At 33.4% G+C, this 18,802-nt stretch overlaps 2 protein-coding genes across 2 annotated transcripts in view; both read right to left on the bottom strand.

Annotated features, from left to right (window-relative positions):
- LOC309606276 (uncharacterized protein) overlaps window positions 1–18,802 on the bottom strand; it is a gene marked incomplete at its 5' end in the record, with an annotated part of 266,365 nt that overhangs the window by 146,408 nt on the left and 101,155 nt on the right. The window lies entirely within an intron of this gene.
- Window positions 398–18,802, bottom strand: part of LOC309630376 (uncharacterized protein) — a gene marked incomplete at its 5' end in the record, with an annotated part of 1,321,579 nt that continues 1,303,174 nt past the window's right edge. Inside the window, one exon of the mRNA XM_082395555.1 lies at window positions 398–17,137. The remainder of the gene's footprint in view (window positions 17,138–18,802) is intronic.

Raw genomic sequence — 18,802 nt, 5'->3', positions numbered from 1 at the left:
CTGTCAAAATAATATTTTGAACACAAACAGTATTACTCTAGGGCTTGTCATTTTAACTACTAAGATAGGTAAACAAATTAAGTTAAAAAACTGATAATCACCAATGAGAATGGATGGAAACCTAAGGCTTTTCCACAAGACTACAGAGAACCTAAGAAATATTCAGCAATGATTTTCATATACTTATAATTTTAATACATGGTATTTTCTTTTTCTGCAAGACAGAAGATCCTGAGAAAACAGAGTATGCAATATTCTTATTACCAAAGTAATTGTCTTATAGCTTATCTAAAGGGATAATTTATTTGAATATGTCACAAATGCTGAAAATTCAAAATATAGAGACAATTAATATGATCATTTATGAATACAAAATATACCCTAAGGGAACATAATATGAAGAATGCACAGTGAAAATCTTTTATTAATTCTTCAGAACTCATACTACTTTATAAAGACAAAATTAAAATATGATGCATTTTCTTGGACTGAATTGTCCTAAATTTGGCAGACAGCAAATCTAAAATTAAGAAAATCCAAAAAGGAAAATTTAGAAGGACTCCAAATTAGTCAATTTGATATAAACCATCCAAATTGCATTAAAAAAGCATTCAGTGACACAAATAGTGTTACCCATTGAGGTTAAAGATTAATTTCATCATATGTTGTTTTAAAAACTTTGTTCTATAACATTTTCATGTGCATATGTAGAAACTGGAAGAATATACATAACCAACAAATACAAATTAAAAGATTTTCATTCTGAAAATTCATAATTTCTTTGCAAATAGTTTGCCTTTTATTTTATTGGCAAAAAGTAACATTCTTCCTGAATTATATATATAACTCCCATTAAATATATACTTACGTTCCTTTTAAAATAATAGTTTATTACTTTCTTTAGTTTGCAAAACCAAAATGTGTACATTATAGAAAATTTCAGATTTGCAGGAAAATGAAATAATGATTTTAAAATAAAATATATTAAATTCTACCTCTAGACAAGATTAAGTAAAGGGACCAGATTAGCAATCCAGTTATAAAGAATTAAATATCCAGATAAAAAACTGAAGCAGCAGTTTTCAGACACTGAACATAAAGCTGCTCAGATCCGTGATCCCTAAGAGAGGAAAATAACTGAGGGAGCCCAACAATTACCCCCATTTTCTTCTGAGAAAGTTTCCAGCACACAATGCAGGCAGGAGGAATACGAGTGGAACCTGGTGGCCTTTCTGAGCTGAGTAGACACAGCTGAGGTGTGGGGAGGGGGCCCAGGTGGCTTGTGTTCCCAAGACAGAGCACTGCAGAAGCGGGAGCTACATAGAAATAGAGGTTCAGAGATTTGCAGAATTTTCTATTCAGTTCTTTAGTTGAGTACAGATCGGGTTATGTGCTTGAGAAGATTACCCAAGACAATGTAAAGAACCACCCCCAATGGAGCAAATTGAACACTGATTGCCACTTAGGCCTGAAAATAGGCTAATATAAAATAGCCACCGTGAAAAACCTTGTAGTTCAAGTGACATGAGAAGATTATACAGAAGGAAGTGGAGGAAAATTAGTCCTAGAATACACACTGCATTGACCCACCCACCCCCGACAAATTTCCTGGCATAGAAAAAAAAAAAAAAAAAAAGAAAACAATAATGAGGATAATCAAATATGCAGATCTGGAAATGACATAGATGTTAAAATTAGTATATAAGGGCAGCAAAGTTATTATAAGAATAATATATTTGTGAAAGAATAGAAGACAAATTAAATATGCTATTCAGATATATGAACGATATAAACAAATAAATCCAGCTTGTAAACAAGAAAAATATAGTGTCTGAAATGAAAAGTACACTGGATTGGATTAATAAATTAGATTCTTTGGGAAAAGAAATAGTAAATTTGAAGATATATCAATAAAAACAGTTGAAAAAGAAAGAAAAAAAAAGGACTTAATAAAAAGGATCAGTGAAATGTTGAAATGCTTCAAATGGCTTAACTGAAAACTCTAAAGGAGTTGAGACATGGTAAAAGTCTTTGAAGATATGGCTGAAATGTTCCAAATTTGATAAAAATTATAAGCACACAGATCCAAGAAGCTTGAGAAATACAAAGCACAAGAAGCAAAAAGAAAACTATAAGGCATATAATAGTAAAATTGTTTAACGTTAAACAATCATACCAGTGATAAAAACAAAATCCTGGAAGGATGGAAGGAAGGAAGGAAGTGAGGGAGGGAGGAAGCAAAGAAGGAAGGAAGAGAGAGAAGGAATGAACAAAGAACAAACTTGTCAATAAATCTTTGCACATAGCAATACTTAATTCCTAATGATAACTTGGTATTCCTCTAATTTAAAGCCTGAGAGTGTCCATTTCCCTCTCTTTTTCACTTTTACCACCATTGTTTAAATCACCATTATTTCTTATCTGGAATATTCCACTATCAACACATCAAGACGATCAATCCTTTAAAACACAAAGCGTCCATCAGACAAATGAATAAAGAAGATATGATATATACAATGGAATTACTACTCAGCCATAATGAAGAATGCAATCTTGCCATCTGCGACAACATGGATAGACCTAGAGGGCATTATGTTAAGTGAAATAAGTCAGACAGAGAAAGACAAATACTGTATATCTTTGCTTATATGTGGACTCTAAAAAACAAATGAACAAATATAACAAAACAGAAACAGATTCAAGATACAGAGGACAAACTAGTGGTTGCCAAACTGGAAGGGTAGGGAGCTGGAGTGGGGGATGGAGGGATGGTTGAAATAGGTGAAGAGGATTAATAGGTATGAACTATCAAGTATAAAGTAAATAAGTCACAAGAAATATTTTCAGTAATATTGTAATAACTTTGGTGCATAATCTATAAAATATCAATCACTGTGTTGTACACCAGAAACTAATATAATATTGTAATTCAACTATACTTCAATTTAAAAAAAAAACACTAATCTTATCCCTTGCTCATGAACTTCAAATATCTTTCCATTGGAATAATAGTAAAAGTCAAACTACTTACAGTCAACTTTTTGCTTCTAGTGGGATGGACTTGCTGGTGGCAGAGCAACACACTTTCCAAAAACAGCTAGAAATGTCAGATAAAATATGCAATTATTTAGAGGAAGTTGAGAAATTCCAAAGCAACAAAGACTCCAGAGAATGAACCTTGAAAAGGAAAATGGGCTTCAAGTTTCTTTCTCTGAGGGTGTTTCTCAATTTTGGGGACAGAAAGCAGAATTATTTTGAACCCTGATAAGTTACCTTCATGTCATCCATTTTTCAATTGAATAAGTTATTTCTATGTGTACTGTTAGGATACGTTTAGTTTTATCTACATTACCAAAACAAAATAATGGATGTTAACTAAGCCTGAAGATAAATAAAAAGGTTAAAGTTGAAGATTAAGCAGATTTTTAATTAACTGGCATAAAATCACAGTGAAATTTTATTCCTATTGCACTTGCAGAGAAAGCACAATTACATTTTTTTCTGGATATGAACAAAGACTAAAGATGTGGAGAATAATTAATTGGAATAAGCATTAAACATCATGTTCCATACTCAAGAGGAGGAGCAAAATGATGATTATTTTCCTGGTAGATGAGCAAGTAGGGGAGATTTGAATACCAATTAACTCCAGACCATTGGGTCAGAACAGAGTCTATTAAGAGTTTCCCTATCAAAAAATTCATAGTAGTTCACACTGGACTGAGGCATTTCCTTAGAAGGTTTGGATCCTTAATACATGATTTAAATGTTACTGAAAAAGGAGAGTAGTTCAATTTGAATATACTTGCAGTTTGTAAGAATATTAAATATATGTAAGTGTAGATCAGCTGATTTTAAAACTTATTAGCTATTTGCCTCAAGTTTACACTTGTTTTATGGTAAAATAAATAAGTAACAGTTTTTATTTACAGTTAAATATATAACTAAAAGCACTCACGTAATACACATTTACATATTCTCCAAGAAATCTTATAAATTCCCCAAGAAATGGGTGAATGGAGGAAATAATAGCCAATTGTTCAGTGAATAAATTACCAATAATTTACAGAGTATCTTTCCTGTATGCATCAGATGGTGGTCACTACAAATGATGAGAGAGTAACTTCCGTCAAGGTATTTAGCATCCATTTACATCTCAGAAAAAGATACATTAAAAACTGTCAACTACATAAGGCAGCTTACTAGTGAAAAAATGATACTTCACAGCTAAAAATATAGCTATGTACGTTTAGAAGCTATAAGATGAATGAAAATGGCATAACCAGAAAATGTTTTCTACAGGAGTCAATTCAAAGAGTTATAACTTGAAGGAAGGATAGAATTTGGTGAGGGAGGTGAAACTAAAAACAAAGGAAAAAAACCAAAAGTTAGTTTGAGCACAATGACTTGCTAGGACAGAGAAAACTTCCATTTAACAAGAAGAGAGAAAGCATGGAGCAGTAATGAAGGCTGTCAGTGGGAACAAAGGGGTAAATGAAATGCTTGATGGTACATTTAATGAAGTGTAGTTTTTTTTGTTTTCTTGGTCTTTCACAAATGACCTGGAGGCTGTGCAGTGTGCTGAGTAAGAGAATGTTCACTGGAATCAGATAAAAAATTTAAATCAGATAAAGAATATAATGAAAAACATAAGTTGCTTGACCTGCATTCATTCACCCCTTGGTTATCACATTTGAATTTTCAGCAGAAAAAAAAAAAAAAAGACATTTAATGTATATTGTCCCTTTCTCCCTAGACATGATTATTCCACAGATGGTCGGTTCATTCAAGATGGGATTGCCCTTTCCTGATATTTTTGGATGCGAAACATCTTTCATGTGGTTGAAGCTATTATATGTAAAACTAAGGAGAAAAGAATTACAACCATTGTCTCTTTAGAGATCTTGCAAGCAAGAAAACAATAGAGTGACACCTTCAAAGTGATGAAAAAAGAAAAAATCTGTCAACCTAGAAATCAAATATGAATGAAGAAGACTCTCTGACAAACACAAAAAATTAGAGAATTCGTTGACAATAGACTATCCTCAAAACTCTTAATGAAAGTTTTTCAGGGAGAAGGAATTTAATATGCTTTAGAGACTGGCTCTATATACAGAAACACAGAAGATTAGAAATGGAATTTTGAAAAAAGATAAAATATTTTTTTTCTCATTTTAGATGCTCAAAAGAAAAATAATGCATGATTTAAAGCTAACAAAAATGTGTTGTATTTTTATAACATTTACAAAAGGTAAATGTGTGACAATGATGACACAAGAGATGATATTAAGGTTGTATAATATTTGCAGGTATGGTCAGATTACTTAAAAATGTATACTCTATACTCTAGGGAATACTCTATATTACAAAGATGGTAGATAATCACTTTAAACTCTAGTATAAACATTAAAAAAAGTATTTTAAACAACTACAATGATTTTTAGTGGGCACAATATACAAAGAGGTAAATTATGATATCAAAAACATAATGTGGGAGTATGTAAAATTGTGGAGTTTTGTATTTGCATGATGTTATTACAGCTTAACACAGATTGCTATAACTAAAAGATGTTTTGTGTAAGCAATATGGTAACTATAAAACAAAAACATATAGTAGATACACAAAAGATAAAGGTATCAATGTATATCACTACATAAATTTACTATATCACAAAGGAAGAGAGCAGGTGTGGAATAAGGAAAAAAGGAACTAAAAAACCAGAAGTAAATTTAAAATGGCGTTTATAAGTCTACACCTATCATCAAAATTACTTTAATTGTAAATGGGATAAATTCTCCACTCAAAAGACATAGAGTGGCTGACTGGATAAATAAACAAGACCAACTATATGTTGCCTACAAGGGACTCACTTCAGCTTTAACAACACACATAGGCTCAAAGTAAAGGGATGCAAAAAGGTATTACATGTGAATGAAATCCAAAAGAAAGCAGGGTTAGCTACAATTATATCAGATAAAGTAGACTTTAGGCCAAAAATGGTAGTGAGAGACAAATAAGGTCATTGTTATTCATCATATAATGATGAAGGGGCCAATTCATTATGAGGATAAAACAATTGTAAATATGTGTGTGCTGAACATCAGAGCACCTAAATACATAAAGCAAATATTAACAGATTTTATGGCAGAAAAGATAGCAATACGATAATAGTAGGAAATTTAATACCCCACTTTCAACAATGGATAGGTCAGTCCGAGAAAAAATTAATAATAAAACACTGTACTTTACACATTAGACCAGGTGGACCTAACAAACACATACAGATAGCTTCATAAAGTGCACATGGCACATTCTCCAGGATAGATCATATGTTAGGCCAAGAAACAAGTCAACAAATTTAAGAAGACTGAAATCATATTAAACATCTTTACTGACCTCAATAGTATGAAGCCAGAAATCAATTACAAAAAGAACACTAGAAAATTCACAAATATGTGAAGAATAAAAACATTCTCTTAAATGTCCAATGGGTCAAAGAAGACATCAAAAGAGAAACCAAAAAATATCTTGAGACAAGTGGAAAGGGAAACACAACTTACCAAAACTTACGGAATGCAGCAAAAGCAGTTCTAAGAGGAAAGGTTATAGCAGTGGACACCTACATTAAGAAAAAGGAAAGATCTCAAACACCCATTTTATACCTCAAGGACTTAGAAAAAGAACAATAACATAAGACCAAACTGAGCAGAAGGAAATAAATTTTTAAAAAGATCAAAGTAGGAATATATAAAACAGACTAGAAAGACAATAGAAAAGTTTCATGAAGCTAAGTGTTAGTCTTTTTAAAAAGATAAAGAAAATTGACAAAACTTTAGAAGACTAACAAAGAAAGGAGACTCAAATAAATAATATCTGAAGTAATAGAAACAGACACTACAACTGATAAATATTAAGAATAATGAGAAACTTCTATGAACAATTACATGTAAACAAGTTGGATAACCTATAAGAAATGGATAAATTCCTAGAAATATACAACCTGCCATAAATGAATCATCAAGAAATAGAAACTCTGAACAGACCAATTATTAGTAAGGAGATTGAAGCAGTAATCAAAAACCTTCTAATACAGAAAAGTCAATAACCAGATGGCTTCACTGGTGAATTCTAATACACATTCATAGAAAATTAATATTAAAATTTCTCCAATTCCTTCAAAGAACTCAAGAGGAAGGAACACTTCCAAACTCATTTTACCAGGCCAGAATTGCCCTGATATCAAAGCCAGACAAGGACACTGTAAGAAAACAAAATTACTGGCCAACATTCACTGTGATCATAGATACAAATATCTTCAACAAATTAGTAGCCAACTTAATTTAAAAGTCAATAAAAGGGTCATACAGCATGATCAAGTGGGATTTATTTCTTGGATTCAAGGATAATTCAACATATACAGATCAATAATTTGATACATCACATATAACAAAATGAAGGATATAAATCATATGATAATCTCAATAGATGCAGAAAAAGCACTTGACAAAATTCAACATCCAGTCAAGACAAAAATTCTCAACAAATTAGGTGTAGATGGAATGTATCACCACATAATAAAAGCCATATATGACAAGCCCACAGCTAACGCCATACTCAATGGTGAAAACTTTAAAGCTTTTCCTTTAAAATCGGGGCAAGAAAATGATGCTCACTCTCACCACTTCTGTTCAACATAGTAGTGGAAATCCTAGCCAGAACAATTAGGCAAGAAAAGGAAATAAAAGGCATCTAAATCTGAAAGGAAAATGAAATTGTTTCTGCTTGCAGATGGCATGATCTTATATGTATAAAACCCTAAAAACTCCAATTAAAAAAAGTTAGAATTAATAAATGGATTCTGTAAAGTTGCAGAATACAAAATCAACATATAGAAATCAGTTTCTTTTTGATACACTAGCTACAAACTGTAGAAAAGAGAAATTAAGGAAACAATTCCACTAACATTAGCATCAAAAAGAATAAAACACAAATAAATTTAACGAAGAGGTGAAGGATTTGTAGACTGAAAACTATAAAATATGATGAAATAAATTGATCAAGATGCAAATAAATGGAAAGATATCCAGTATTCATGATTGGAAGAATTAATATGGAACAATAAAAGAACCAAAGAACTGAGTTGGTCGGCAGGATAATGAGTTCCCCCCAAATGTCCACATCCTAATACCTAGAACCTTTGAATACATTATATGACATGGCAAAAGGAAATTTGCATATCTAGTTAAATATCTTGAGCTAGAGAGATTATCCTAGATTATCTAGGTGGGCTCAGTCTAATCACATCATTTCTTAAAACAGTCATTTCTGAGCTGTGGTCAGAGAAAGAGATGTGACAACAGAAGCAATGTCAGAGAAATGCAAAGTTGCTGCCTAAGATGTCCATTTGATCCAAAGCATTCTATATCAAATGAAATCCCTATCAAAATTCCAATGGCATTTTTCACAGAAAAAAAAAAAAACGTAAAATCATATGAAATCACAAAAGACTCTAAACAGCCAAAGCAATCCTGAGAAAGAAGAACAAAGCTGGCAGCATCATGCTTCCTGATTTCAAATATATTACAAAGCTCTAGTGATCAAAAAAGTGTGGTATTGGCATTACAAACAGACATGTAGAACAATGGAGCAGAAAGGAATATCAGAAATAAACACATGCATTTATGGTCAATTAAGTTTCAACAAAGGCAGCGAGAATAAACAGTGGAGGAAGGATAGTCTCATCAATAAGTGGTGTTGGAAAAACTTGATATCCATATGCAAATGAATGAAACTGGACCCCTATCTTACTCCATACAGTAAAATCTACTCAAAATGACTTAAAGACTTGAATATGAGACATGAAAACAGAAACTCCTAGAAGAACTCCCAGGGGATAAGCTCCTTGACATTGGTACTGGCAATATTTTTGCTTATGACACCAAAAGTATAAGGGAATCCTTGTATATTGCTGGTGGGAATGTAAAAATTAAAATTTTCAAAATTTAAAAATAGATTTACCATATGATACGGCAATCCTGCTTCTGCTTTATATATACAAAGAAAATGAAGTCCGGATCTCAAACTCTTCTCTGATATCTCTATCTGCACTCCCATGCTCATTGCAGCATTATTCACAATAGCCATGGTATGGAAACAATATAAATGTCAGTGGATGAGAGGAAAAAGAAAATATGGTATATATATCATATATATATGTGATTAAAAAATGAATAATATATTGGATTACAACACAAAGGACAAAACAAATATCTATGAGTCCAAACTGATTTAAATGAGAAATAAGTAAATTGAGGAAATAGTCCAAATCTTCCTCATAGAAGAATCACAAGTCTATATCCCGAATATTTATACATGTATGTAAAAGGAAAGAAAGAAATAAAAAAACCACCATAAGAACATCACAATAACTGCTGCTGCAGGCAAGAACCACTAATGAATGCTAGCAAAAGTGAGCAAAATTTAAGTGAAATAGAATATTTGCATAGTTTCAAAGTTTTTACTTCAAAAGATTTATTAATTTCTGTGGTGGTTTTAACATAATTCCACAAATACTTTGATACTCCATCTTCAAGAAAGTGGAGCTTAATTCTTCTCCCCTTAACTATGAACTACACTTGGTGACTCATGTCTAGTGAACAGCATACAGAAAGGGAAAAGCAGTAACTGCAATGTAAAGATCTGCAGACACCATTTTAACCCAGTGGTAAGGTAAACATCTCCAATAATCATAATTAAGGTTGATATCATGCATCCCCTGATATGATGCAATGAATGATAAGGGTATTATACCTCATGAACTTCCTTCCAAAACTGTACTGCTCCAGTCTAATCATGAGAAAAACTAAAATGTAGGGGCATTCTACAAACTAACTGACCAGTATTCTTCAGACGGACAAGGTCATGAAAAACCAGAAAAGACTGATCAACTGTCAAACTAGAGGCGTCTAAGCAGGCAGGATGACTAAATGCAAGATGGAATCTTGACTGGATCCTGGAACATTATTGAAAAAAAAGACATTATTGAAAAAAAAGTTGAAATTTAATAGAGTCTGTGGTTTTGTTCATAGTATTGTACTACTGTGAACTTCTGAGTTTTCATAAATGTACCCTGAATGTGTAAGCAAGTAACATTAGGCCACGCTGAATGAAGGGTATACAGAAACTCTCTGTAATATGTTTTTAACTGTTCTGTAAAACAAAAATCATTTCAAAATAATAAGTAAAAAAGGTTACGAAGAATTTTATTAAATGTCAAGGGCAAAGGGAAAAAAAGCTTATTAAAGATGACTTTGAAAAACACAAGAATAGCTATTTCTTAAAACAGAAATTGTGTCTTATTTAGCTCTGTATTTCTGGATATCAGATAGTTGTTTGGCACATGGAGAACAAAATGTAATAAAGCAAATTAAATGAATATTTGTTTGAATGCTTAATATCACTATTTCTTATAGAGCTAGCATACTAAAAGTATAACTTATATGAAAATGAACCAATAAATTTGTTTTAACAGCAAACTATACAATATCATAACTATTTCTACACCATAAATTGTCAAAATCATCACGTTATAAGCTGTTTCAGCTTCATTTAATACTGTAGAGTAGGGAACATGTTGGCATGTGCAATAGAGGAAAGAAGCATATTTTCTACCACTCAGTAAATTAAAACTTTATATAAGTTTCCTAAATTTGTTTTCTTTTTGCCTATGTAAGATCATTTTTTGGTACAGTAGTACAACTGACATCTTTTGAAGCTAAGTAACGTCTTTTATCTTATTGTGTAGCTTTCCTTGTGCATTAACTAAGGCATGATACATCAAACTTGAGAAGCAGGGGAAACAGCTACATCTTTATCTCTCTTGTAAGAACATTATATCTGTAAAATTTTAATGCCTTATTTGCAAAATCAGTGTTGTGCATGAATAACATGGGATTTCACTAGTTTCCACAAAAGTTTTCCACAAAAAGGCTATTGATGAAAAATTAATTTGAACTTAATAAGACAAAAGAAACAAAAAGAAAACCCTGCTTTTATGGACTCTTTTTTTTTTCCTAATAATTTTTTTTTAACATCTTTAGTGGAGTACAACTGCTTTACAATGGTGTGTTAGTTTCTGCTGTATAACAAAGTGAATCACCTGTACATATACATATATCCCCATATCTCCTCCCTCTTGCGTCTCCCTCCCACCCTCCCTATCTGACTCCTCTAGGTTGTCACAAAGCACCGAGCTGATCTCCCTGTGCTCTGCAGCTGCTTCCCATTAGCTATCTATTTTACATTTGGTAGTGTATATATGTCCATGTCACTCTCTCACTTCATCCCAGCTTACCCTTCCCCCTCCCCATGTCCTCAAGTCCATCCTCTACATCTGTGTCTTGATTCCTGTCCTGCCCCTAGGTTCTTCAGAACTTTTTTTTTTTTTTTGATTCCATATATATGTGTTACATATGGTATTTGCTTTTCTCTCTCTGACTTACTTCACTCTGTATGACAGACTCTAGGTCCACCCACCTCACTACAAATAACTCAGTTTTGTTTCTTTTTATGGCTGAGTAATATTCCATTGTATATATGTGCCACATCTTCTTTATCCATTCATCAATTGATGGACACTTAGGTTGCTTCCATGTCCTGTCTACTGTAAATAGAGCTGCAATGAACATTGTGTTACAGGAACCTTTTTGAATTATGGTTTTTTCAGGGTATATGCCCAGTAGTGGGATTGCTGTGTCATATGGTAGTTCCTTTTTTAGTTTTTTAAGGAACCTCCATACTGTTCTCCATAGTGGCTTATCAATTTACATTCCCACCAACAGTGCAAGAGGGTCCCCTTTTCTCCACACCCTCTCCAGCATTTATTGCTGGCAGATTTTTGATGATATGGCCATTCTGACTGGTGTGAGGTGATACCTCATTGTAGTTTTGAGTTGCATTTCTCTAATGATTAGTGATGTTGAGCATCCTTTCATGTGTTTGTTGGCAATCTGTATATCTTCTTTGGAGAAATGTTTATTTAGGTCTTCTGCCCGTTTTTGGATTGGGTTGTTTGTTTTTTTGATATTGAGCTGCATGAGCTGCTTGTATATTTTGGAGATTAATCCTTTGTCAGTTGCTTCATTTGCAAATATTTTCTCCCACTCTGAGGGTTTCTTTCGTCCTGTTTATTAGCTTCCATTTGTTTATTTTTGTTTTTATTTCCATTTCTCTAGGAGGTGGGTCAAAAAGGATCTTGCTGTGATTCATGTCATAGAGTGTTCTGCCTGTTTTCCTCTAAGAGTTTGATAGTGTCTGGCCTTACATTTAGGTCTTTAATCCATTTTGAGTTTATTTTTGTGTATGGTGTTAGGGAGTGTTCTAATTTCATTCTTTTACACGTAGCTGCCCAGTTTTCCCAGCACCACTTATTGAAGAGGCTGTCTTTTCTCCATTGTATATTCTTGCCTCCTTATCAAAAATAAGGTGACCATATGTGTGTGGGTTTAGCTCTGGACTTTCTATTCTGTTCCATTGATCTATATTTCTGTTTTTGTGCCAGTACCATACTGTCTTGATGACTGTAGCTTTATAGTATAGTCTGAAGTCCCGGAGCCTGATTCTTCCAGCTCCATTTTTCTTTCTCATCTATGGAATCCTGGGAGATGCCATTTAAAATAAGAATCTTTTGGTCACCCAGGTGGAATATTTAACCATTTGTTATGAAGGTCAGCAATTTTATTCATTTTAAGGTGTATTAATTACTCTACATCAGAAAATTGAGTATATTATCTTCAAATTCATATCAAATATTAAAAACCCAATGTTTAAACATCACCAATATAATTTCTTTGAGGATTATATGGCAATTAAGCTGCATACTTAGCCAATAGAGATTAATTTATATTCATTCTTTCTGTTTCCCATTCTGGGACCAATACATTGTATCATTTGGCATTACATAAATGTCAACTGTTGTATTTGTGCAATATGCTTTTTTGCTGTTATCTGTGTCTTTCTAGATGTTTTTAAACTTTATATTATAAAAAAGTATCTGTTCACAAAAATGTAAAAAACTGTGTGTGAAATGAATAATCCTTGAATAGTTTTTTTAAATGTTTATAGTTATTTAATTCACATGCAATTTTTCTCCCTGGATATACATGCTTGATATGAAATACTTCAAACATTAACATACTAGCAATGGTAAATCCTCAAGACATACTATGCCAACTAGGAATCCACTCTAGATTTTCTTTTTTATAAATCCAAAACACTAAAGTTTATTGCAACAGTCCATAAAGCATATAAATATTCTTTAATTCATTATCTAAAGATCCATATGTTTGAATATTTTAGTTGTTCTCTGTATTGTATTGTCAAGGGTGTCCTTACAGTGAGATGATTAGTTATACTTTGGAATGATGAATCTGTAATTTATGAACTTCCTTCCTTTTCTAAAAGTCCAGTGTGCTCACAAAGTGCTAAGAAATAAGAGTATTTGAAATTAAACGGAGTTCTATGCTGGGCTCTGTCATGGTGTTATTCAGGATGAGGAATATAGTCAGGATTCTTAGTCCAAATCCATCATTGCCCTCACAGAGCCACAGCAGATAGTGCTAAGCAGTGACGATGCATAAGGTACACAGCACTTTTATCATCAACTATGTCTCTGACTGCAAACCTCTAGAGTCATCTCCTCTGGTGACTTGGTTGGGCCATGTGTCAGCTGATACTTGCTCGTCCACATACAAGCTATGAGACAGTATGGCAATAATAGATACTGGAAAAAAAATCTTACAGAGAATGTAGCCAGGGGCCACAGAGGACAGTGGACAAAGGACTATCTGTCCAACAGCAGAATCAGGTCAGAATAAGGAAGATCCTCACTTCCCTCAGTCTCCCACGGTTTCAGACTTGCCGAGGGGCAGTGAGTCCCCCATTCCCCTCACCCATCCTCTTCTGTAAGTTTAGCTTAACCTTTTGAATTAGGCATTTCTAGGCTGCATTAACCACTGATAAAGGCATGCCCCATGGTAGATTACTTAAACTCTGATACTCAGCTTCCATATGTGAAAAATAGGGGTGATGATACATAATTTTCCAGGTTGTAAAGTTTAGAGAAAAAGCTATGCATTTCAATACTAAGCAGAATACCTGACATATAGGTATTCAAAAATGATATTTTTAAAATTATCATTATTTAAAAAATACTCCTTGCTCAGTTGATCAAAACAATGTGTTCCTCAAAAAAGTATTATTTTTTAAAAAAAACTTACCCTGCCCATTTGTCATTTTGTGTCAGAGATATAATGTAAAAAGTGATTTTAGGGCTTCCCTGGTGGTGCAGTGGTTAAGAATCTGCCTGCCAATGCAGGGGACGCGGGTTCGAGCCCTGGTCCGGGAAGATCCCACATGCCGCGGAGCAACTAAGCCTGTGCGCCACAACTACTGAGCCTGCACTCTAGAGTCCGCGAGCCACAACTACTGAAGCCCACGTGCCTAGAGCCCATGCTCCTCAATAGGAGAGGCCACCGCAATGAGAAGCCCGCTCACCGCAACTAGAGAAAGCCCGCGCGCAGCAACGAAGACCCAACACAGCCACAAATAAATAAATAAAATAAAGAATTTTTTTTTAAAAAAGTGATTTTATAACTTAAGATTTTACAAATACGATTAGTTGTGATGAACTTCAATAGCTGTGAAGAACAACAACAACATTACATAAAAAACTACCAATACTTTGCCTAAACATTTGAACAAGAACTTATATGTCACTAATAATTTATCAACATTACCCTAAAATGTTATTAATTCTGAGAATCCTTATATAAATCTATGCCCATTTGCCTAGGGGAAGCGGGTGTGCTCCTGGGGAACAGAAAAGATCCCTTCACATAGCTCTTACGCGCATTCATATACCCACATATATATTCGTTGTCCCTTTCCTCCAAGGTACTGTTTTACGTATAACTATAACTTACCTCATTCATGAACTCATTCTGCTTACACACGAGCCCCATTCAAACTACATCCCAGAACTACTGCCTCTGTAGTGTTAATAAAACAGGTATGGTCCTTCTGTAATTCTTCTGCTCATTTTGTGTGCGTTAATTATAACACAAATGCCATAATGAGAGGTACGCACTGCTAAATTGACTGGATTGGAGGGTACACAGTGCAACCTTGACTAAGAACTTGAAATCTATGTGTTCAGTTTCAGGGATGTGTTTAAAGGAATGTAAACCATTCTCAAGTTCCACCTTTCTCTCTCTCCACAAAGTGTGTTTTCAAACATCCTGGCTATTTTTTCTGTTTGTTATGAATTTACAACTACCACCAAAAAACTATATTTATTTTCAGCACCTAAACATAATGTCCATCCTTCCTTATACACAGTAGCTTTTCCTCTGAGTTCTCCATTCTGGTTTTTATTTCTCTCTCAATATCTGTTTGTGATACTTATATTCTTCATTTTCTATACACTTTTGAGAGTATAACCCATGTCCACTTAAAGCTCACATACCTCAAGTCATTGCTGTGATTGTTTTGAATACCCATATATCTGATAATCATTAAAATAATTCCATGTTTTAAAATATTTCTTGAAAATACTAAATAATTTTTTAAAGTTTTTAAGAACAGAAATTTTATGCTGATCATAAAAATTATCCTTATCAGATATTATCAGAGAAACTCTGAGCTATAATAGGATAACATCCAAAAGACCATGCCATAGCAAACAAAAGAAACAGAATGTCAGAAGATTCACAATCTGAGTTAATCAAGATACAGTACGTTGGCACTTGGAGCAAAGAACATACGGCAACTCTCAAACTAGCATATGTGGTGGTTAAGAATTCAGGCTCAGTTCCCAAGGCATGTGGACTTGAATCCTGGGATAGGCACTTACTACAGTTGGACTCTGGGTCAGCTGCTTTAACTGTCTGGTTATAGCCTCATTTTGTCTAAAATGGGATGGAGAGTGGCAAAAATATCATTCACCTTCTAAAATTCTTACAAAACATAAAAAAATAAGTTAAGTATGTCAAATATGCCCAGACCGAAGAATTTCCTGTTGTTGATTTTGTTGTGATCACTGTGGCACTAAACAATTTAAAAATAAATCAGTGCTGGGTGGTATGGATCTAAAAGGGATATACTCAGATTTTTTGGTGTTCTCAGTCAAAACAGGAGGGTGCTGAGCCTGAAAAAAATGATTTCATTAAATATTTACTGAGGGTCTAGTATGTGATTGGCATTACAGTTAGTGAGCAAAAACTGATGTAGTCTTTTCCTTTTCATTGAGCTGTAGTCTAGCAGAAAAAATAGACATGTGTGTCAAATATCACACAACTAGTTCCATTAATTGATTCCTTCAACAAACACTTAACTGAATATTCACTATTTGTCAGGTACATTCAAGATGCTGCAGATGCACTTGTGAACAAACACAGACAAAAGTTTACCTGTTATCATGAAACTTACATTCTAGTTGTAATGTTCAAAAATAACTGAAATTCATAAAATATGTGGTGATAAGTGATAAGAAGAAAAATAAAGGAGAAAGGGGGATAAAATGTGAAAGATGCCAATGGAAAGTTTACCCTAATTATGGTTTGCCTGGGAGGCTCCCCTGATATGGTGGTCACTACTGAGCTAGAACATAAAGAAGTAATTGGGATCACCAGGCAAAGAAAGGGAAAGAGCCCTTTAGGCAGGGAGGATTGCATGTGCAAATGTCCTGTGGTAGAGATATTACTGCTCAGAAGTAATGTCCTTGTGCTTGGATAAGGAAGAGCAATATGAGAATTTCATTGTCTAGTCACTTTGATGTAAGCTTTTAAGAGTCAACTGCAGGCTATGCTCTTCATTCCTGTGTTGTATGTAGGTCTACAACAGACTGGTACAGGCCTCTTTTACAACTGCCTTTCCATAACTAACATAAATAATAAAGTTGATGCTTTGTATGTCTAAGAAGTTCACCTACCCCATTTCAGTTGCTCTTGTAATTCTGTTTTCTACATCGTGAAGAGGCCAGGCTCTAGAGGTAGACTGGGTGTGAGGTCTTTGTGTAACATTTATTAGCCATGTGACTTGGACAAATGATTGAATGTTTCAGAGGCTCATTTTGCTCACCTATAAAATGAAGACAATAATGTTATCTGTTACACAGTGTTGTGAGGTTAATATAATAGTGTTGTGTGAGATGCTGCATTTGGCACAGTTCTGGGATCATAATCAAGCTTTCAGAGATTTGTGACTTTTAATGAAAATAATAATAGGTATAATCCCTTACTGCAATAGAATGACTGTGACATATGGACTTCAGGTGCTCTAACTTTCATAAGCAACTTACATCCTCTGTCACTCTCCTTGAATTACAGAGAGGCACTTGTAAGGTTTTATTGGTTTAGTACACAAAACATAAATCTTTCAGATAGATTATTGCTTGGAATATTCTCTTTCTTTTGTGGCTGTTTCTTGACTCTAAAATATCTCTATTTCTTCCTGGGATAAAAATTGCCCACTAATGAAAAAATGCTCTCTCATTTAGCAGTGCCTATGAAAGCAAGGAGAGACTCCTTTAACTGCTACGAAGATAATTATAGCCTTTTTTTAAAATTCCAATTTTCTTTGTAACATTTGTTGATAATGAAGTCCTATTGTTAATAATGAAGACTCCTACATAACTTTCAGATTAATGATTTATTACTACATAAATAAAAATTAAAAACAATGTTCATTTTTTTAAATTGGGCTATCATTACAGCTCCAAATGTGTTACCAAAAAAAAAAAAAATCCTGTGGCATTGTTAGTTCTTCATAGGAACAAAATTTGTAACTTTCTGTGGCCATGACACTGATTTCTACAATTGAACTTTAATAAGTTAACCATTTTAAATTTAAATAATACATATAAATGAGCTGTCGATAAAAGTGTCCCATTATTTCAGTGAGAAATTAACAAAGATATATATTATGCACTATCACAGTATTTCTCAAAAACAACATTTTTTTTGCTCTTTGTGACATTCAATTTTAACATTATGCATACACTGAATTCACATCTCTTTCCAAAGATATGAGATTTTCCTTTTAAATGGCTTGGGTATAAATGTAAGGTCAAGCTGCTGTGAAATCAATCTGAAGGAAAGTGGATCTATTACTGGAAAGTGGCGCTTGATATTTCTTACCCTCGGTGATAGAACGGGTCTCCCTTGCTAGCTGAGAAATTTCTATTTAGTTACAATAACACCTCTAATTTACTGTTTTTATTTTGAAGATGAACCAGATATAAAGTACACATAATTGGATTTAAATGATTGAAACCATTCTGCTCCTTCTGAGAAAATAGCAATCTTAACCAAATAACATCTCTTCTTCAAACTGTGGCAAAAGATTGAACAAAACATTATTGCTCTTTCCAATTGTTTTGAGAACGTTGATTATAAAGTAGGAAGACAAAAAATCTCACATTTGAAACTATTTACCTAAATATATATTAGTCCCCTTAAAATAGTTCATGTAAGATGCTATATTATCTTTTTCCATGATGTAACTTTACTTAAAATAAATATTGAACATGTTTTCACTGTCCTTATTATAGTATATGATTGTATGCAGCAGCTGGAAATCTCTTGTGACAATTGTAATGTTTTGACACAATCTAAAGACATTTAGAGCTCATGTTCAATAAATATTGATGGAATGAACTGAAAATGGAAGGCTAATACACTGAGCTAGGAAGCTGGATAGTACTATTTTTAATAAAAATAATATATGACTGTAAAGCAACAATAA

This window comes from Balaenoptera borealis (genome assembly GCF_965194805.1).
Source record: "Balaenoptera borealis genome assembly, chromosome: 1".
Taxonomy (NCBI): Eukaryota; Metazoa; Chordata; class Mammalia; order Artiodactyla; family Balaenopteridae; genus Balaenoptera; species Balaenoptera borealis.
This window is presented reverse-complemented; position numbering and strand designations above follow the sequence as displayed.